Here is a 5,544-nt window from a genome sequence, read left to right as displayed (position 1 = left end):
TAATTCAAGCATTTCGCCATATTTTATCGCGTGCTCACATCAGTTTGTGGGGTTGGGGGGGGGGGGGGGGGTGGCATAGTTCATGCCATCAAGTCAGCAGTAACGTCAAATTAGTGTGGCCCAAAAAGCCATATAGAATCAAACTTTTCATAAAACCACCCTATAGCTACTGCGAGATGATTTTCCTATATTTGGCATTCTTTCACTTGTCTATGACCTATGATGCTATATTTTTTCTGTGAAAAGTATTCTACCAGTACTTTGTAGGACGATAATAGGCGCAGTCCAGCCAGCGCGTGAGAGGAGATCATTAAGTTGCTCATTCCGAGATAATATCTTGCGTTACTCACAAAGCACAACTAATACCCTTCTTATAAAACTCACAAGCTAGATGTAATGTACAACATTTAGAGATAACAACAGGTCGTGTGAAAAAATAAACTAGTGTTGTTTCCGGGAGACGTCAAACGTCTGGAATTATACACCAGCTGTTAACGGGGATATAAACCAGACGTTATGCAGTGTGTGTTATTTAGTAAAGGGTGTGGGAACAATTACAAGGGAACCGAAAGAAGCAAAGCATCCCTCATTTTCACCCTACACACAAATACCAGTTATTTTTTTTAAAAGGAACTCCAATGACTAAGCCATTTTTAGATTCAAACTCTTGTAACTTTTGCAATCTGTAAGATTTCTCACCGTTCAGAACAGCCTGTTTGAGTAAATGCATTTCTACTTAATCTTCGAGTAGGCTAGGATTGAGTAGAAAAGCATTTACTCAAACAGGTTCTTCTGAACGGTTGCCAGAAAAAACGAGGACGAATAGAGAAAATGCAGAAAAGGTCATAAAAAGACCATCAAAACAACCCCAAACGTAGACATAGAAATTTCTAGCAATGATCCTTGTTCGCCTGATTGGTCAATATAATAACGAATTATAAAACAGAAGATTTGATTTGTTAAGTGCGCCAAATGGTATTATTGTTCGTTGAGCTTATGAATGCCGGAATGATGTTGACACGTGTACAAATAGCACGTAATATAAAGCAACAACTTAAGCTATCATTCTTGGACTCTGCAATGGATAAAGTTAACATATAGATGTGTAAAAGCATGCTAATCATATTTTCTGTTTTCTTTATCATACACGTAGATCGTCTCCGCAAAATTAACGCACTAATCGGTTTTGTTTTGAAAGGATTGTATGTCTATAAAATTGCTTGCAGACAGTGGATTAAAACGGTTAAACAGTAACATGTCTATAACACACTGAAGCTAGCCTTTGAATTAATAAGCAGGTTTTCCAAATGATCATAGTAGCGAGCCCTCGAAAGTCAACTATCACCCTCCCCAAGATGGCCGCTTGCTGCCTCATGCCATATGATATACATGTGTCAAACAATACAATAGTCAGATCCAGTGCAGTTACGTCAGACATTAGGTAATGGGCCATATACATGGTACAATTTGCCAAATGAAAACATACGGTAAAGCGTTCATATATAATACAATACACTTCATTTCAAAGGCTGGTTTGTAATCATTTCACAATCTGGAAGAACAAGCCAAGATACGTTTTACATCTTCCCTGTCCAACAATGACCGGGTCTACACACTCGGAGTACTCTCAGTCGGTGTCAACACTTCTGAAATACACTGTGTAATAAACATATGTACCAACAGACTCGAAAACGCACTTGTAAACTCAGCCGTTGACAGTACAGCGTTTGAACAGGTGTTTACACTGATACAAACACATAACACGGTCTAGTGACAGACAATGGTTTTAAAACCAATCCAACAAGTCAACGAATCTTTTTAAAATCCGTGACACGCACGGCATCTGGACGAAAGTGGGACATATATTGTGTAGAATGGACATGATTATCATATCGAGATCTTGCCAAGGAATTTACAAAAACTTTACTACGTATGCTAAAAGAATGTTCACAACGAATGGTAGCAGACTATGTTGTAAAAGTCATAGCAAAAAGAATTACCATCTATGATTTGATTTCAGAATTGCTCTATGCTAAAGCACGTACTCTGCATATTCGGACGTTCTTTTAGACAACACAATTCGAAATGTTAGCCTATAATTCAAGAGTCTTTCTGCTGTTACTATATCATTTGTATAATATCCTCTATCATTGCTGATCATGATCTTTTGATTTTATGACCATTTACGACGATACCTCGTATGTCATTTGCCTACGTACATAGGAGTCTAGCACCAGAGCTGACTATGTTAGTGCGTCACAAAACAAACGTGACGTGTTTGCTTGGGGACATTTCGACACTTTTTTTAGAAGAGGGGAGGGGAGACGCCCCCCCAATCAGTAGTTGCACAGAAGATGCTTCAAATACTAGTAAAGTACCATTTCTAAGGGAAATAAACATGCTTTGCTCTATTCATTAAGAAGTAACAGAAATGTAATTGAGGTAAATGTCGGAATTTATGTCTTTTTACAAATATGTAGCCCTGGTGCTTAACCCATGTATATCAAAATATCAATTCTATCAAAAAAGGTTTTCTAGAGCATTGACGCAAGTATTTTGAACAAAAATCAAGTTTCTGAACTTTTTCGGCTATGCTTTTTATTTTTCTATTTTGATTATGACTCATGTTTTGATTATATGCTCCTGCTAGAGCAGGCAACATGTTGTCTAATTTGTGACGATAATCTGTCGTTTAGACTACTACCGGTAATTGATTAACCCTTTGACATTTAAGAAACCAATTATCACCTATTATGATGTCACTTTAAGATTAGGTCGTCCAACGAGTTTACTCGAGCCACACTGCTATGGCAAACCGATTCGAGAATTAAGAATGGATTTCTTATAATTGACTATAATACACGTCGCTACCAAAATAAGCCTTTTTGAACCGTTTTTACACCGTTTCAGCCGTTGCCTTCGTAAGGAATGATTAGGTGAGGTAATTTACCTTACCGTAACATGTACAACGTGTACAACAATGAAATATGGAGTTGAATAACAACATTGTTTGATATGCAGGCCGGTGTTTTATCTAACAGATGTTCTAGTGATCATATGTGACCTAATAGCAATTCTGACTAGTTAACATAGCACTGCAGCTTAGGTGTCGCTGCTTAAGATAAAGATGCGATCCAAAACGTCGTTGAATGAAACAATTGACTGTCATTACACAGAATGTTGGAATGTATTTATTTGCCAACGTGAAAAAATATTCACATATCATTGTAAATTATTTCCAACGTTTGTTTTCACTCTGCTGTTGAACACATATAAATATTCACAGAGACATACACACACACAGACACACACACACACACACACACACACACACACACACACACACAAACAAGCACATACACACACATTCACACACAAACACAAACACACTAAACATACACAAGTAGTATAGTAGGGACACGCTGCTATTATTTATTCAGGCGCAAAGCAGGCGCAGGTCAGAGGTCATCGTCTGACGGTCTAGTCTAGGGGTATTTTTCTGAGCTCTGGATAGGGGTGAAAGAGGGGTCAAGTCGACCTTTTGACCCACCAAGGTAACTATGACACCCTCCAATGACCCCCCCTGACCCCCCCCTCCAATCATGAGGGACATGCCCTTATTTGGCCTGGTTGTAAGGCTCTACGCCTTTTTCTTTAATCAATCTATTTTTTTTTTGGGTTGAACCAAGGCTCAGGTCGACCTTCCTACCCACCGAGGAAATTCTTACACCCCCCCTAACACCACCCCCACCCCCCTCTCGTGAGACATGCCCTTACTTGCCCTGGCCGTAAGGCTAAACGCCGGGAGGCCTTCCTTTTTTCGTTATTTTATCTAGTTTTATCGTACAGGTTAGTTTTACGTACGAAAATATACCATGTATATGTACGTGAAGTGAATCCTTGCTTTGGAGTTGCTATACGTGTTGTTCCGGAGTAAAAACACTGCTCCGGAGTATGCTCCGGAGTAAGTGAGTAAGCATATTAGTTGTAAGACAGTATAATTGTCATGTATGTACGGACATATACCGGCTATATGTACATGCAGTGAAACATTGCTTTGGAGTAACTATACGTGTTGCTCCGGAGTAAAAACACTGCTCCGGAGTAAAAATACTGCTCCGGAGTATGCTCCGGAGTAAGTGAGTAAGTATATTTGTTGTAAGTAAGTATATTTGTTGTAAGTATGTATATTTGTCATGTACGTACGACCATATACCATCTATATGTACATGCAGTGAAACATTGCTTTGGAGTAGCTATACGTGGTGCTCCGGAGTAAAAACACTGCTCCGGAGTAAAAATATTGCTCCGGAGTATGCTCCGGAGTAAATGAGTAAGTATATTTGTTGTAAGTATGTATATTTGTCATGTACGTACAAATATATACCATTTATATGTACATGCAGTGAATCATTGCTTTGGAGTAACTATACGTGTTGCTCCGGAGTAAAAACACTGCTCCGGAGTAAAAAAACTGCTCCGGAGTATGCTCCGGAGTTAGTGAGTAAGTATATTCGTGTTAAGTAACGCATACGTATTTGCCATGTACGTGCCTGTTATGTAGACATATATCAACACAACAACACAAAAGACATTAGTGTACGGTGATCCTATCACTTGACGTGTATAAAAAATATATCAAGGAATTCATAACCAACGTATATTTCGTCCTATATGTGAAACATGGTATCACATCAGGAAAGAAAAGTTGTACTGCAAACGATATGGCGACCTCACATTACTTCAGGACGAGGTAACCATATTTCTTCATCAGTGTCTGTTCTGAGACCCACTTCTTGCCGTATTCGATCTCATTACTGTAACGAGGCAACGCAGCGAACTCTATTAGATAAAACTTTTTGCCAGCGCGCTTCGTCTGTTTGATGACACTTTGAGGAACATCGCCTGGCTGGTGAGGTAGTGCGATGGACCAGTCTCGATAGAGTGTCCACTCCTCGTCGTCACCGCTGTGGTAGCCGCTGTCGTAGCCGGTACGTTCACTGTCATCAGATGATACCGTCCCGGAGGACACATCTGTCCCTGTATCACTATCGGAACCACTTTGAGCGCTGTCGGTTTCTTCTGTGGAGTCTCCCTGCTCAGAGCCCATCACAGATTCGGCGTCCGAGACGTTTTCTTCATCTTGTGACGCCGTCGAACCCCCATCTTCGGAACCAACCGTGTCCGTATCGTGTTCAGACGACACGTCAGAGTCGTCGAAAACATCGCGCTCCCGGTAAGAGCCCGTCTCGGCATCAACGACGACTTCTCCCGAGGCAACATCTGACTTGTCTCGGTGTTTTCTTTCCATATGACGCTCGAGGTTGAACGCACGATCAAATTCCCGATCACAAATTTCGCAGACGTGAGGCATACTTTTTGTTCGGTGGACAGAAGGGAAATGATAAGGTATTAATGTGCACACATATATTTGTCGCGCATGAAAGTTTTTAAGGGCTCGTACGTTTATCTTGTATACACCCCTGGATGCATCTACGTTTCATTCATGACAGGCGGCACCGTGTCTGTTCATGTAACTGAGCT

The sequence above is a fragment of the Branchiostoma floridae genome, chromosome 15, assembly GCF_000003815.2.
Source record: "Branchiostoma floridae strain S238N-H82 chromosome 15, Bfl_VNyyK, whole genome shotgun sequence".
In the NCBI taxonomy this organism is placed as follows: Eukaryota; Metazoa; Chordata; class Leptocardii; order Amphioxiformes; family Branchiostomatidae; genus Branchiostoma; species Branchiostoma floridae.
This window is presented reverse-complemented; position numbering follows the sequence as displayed.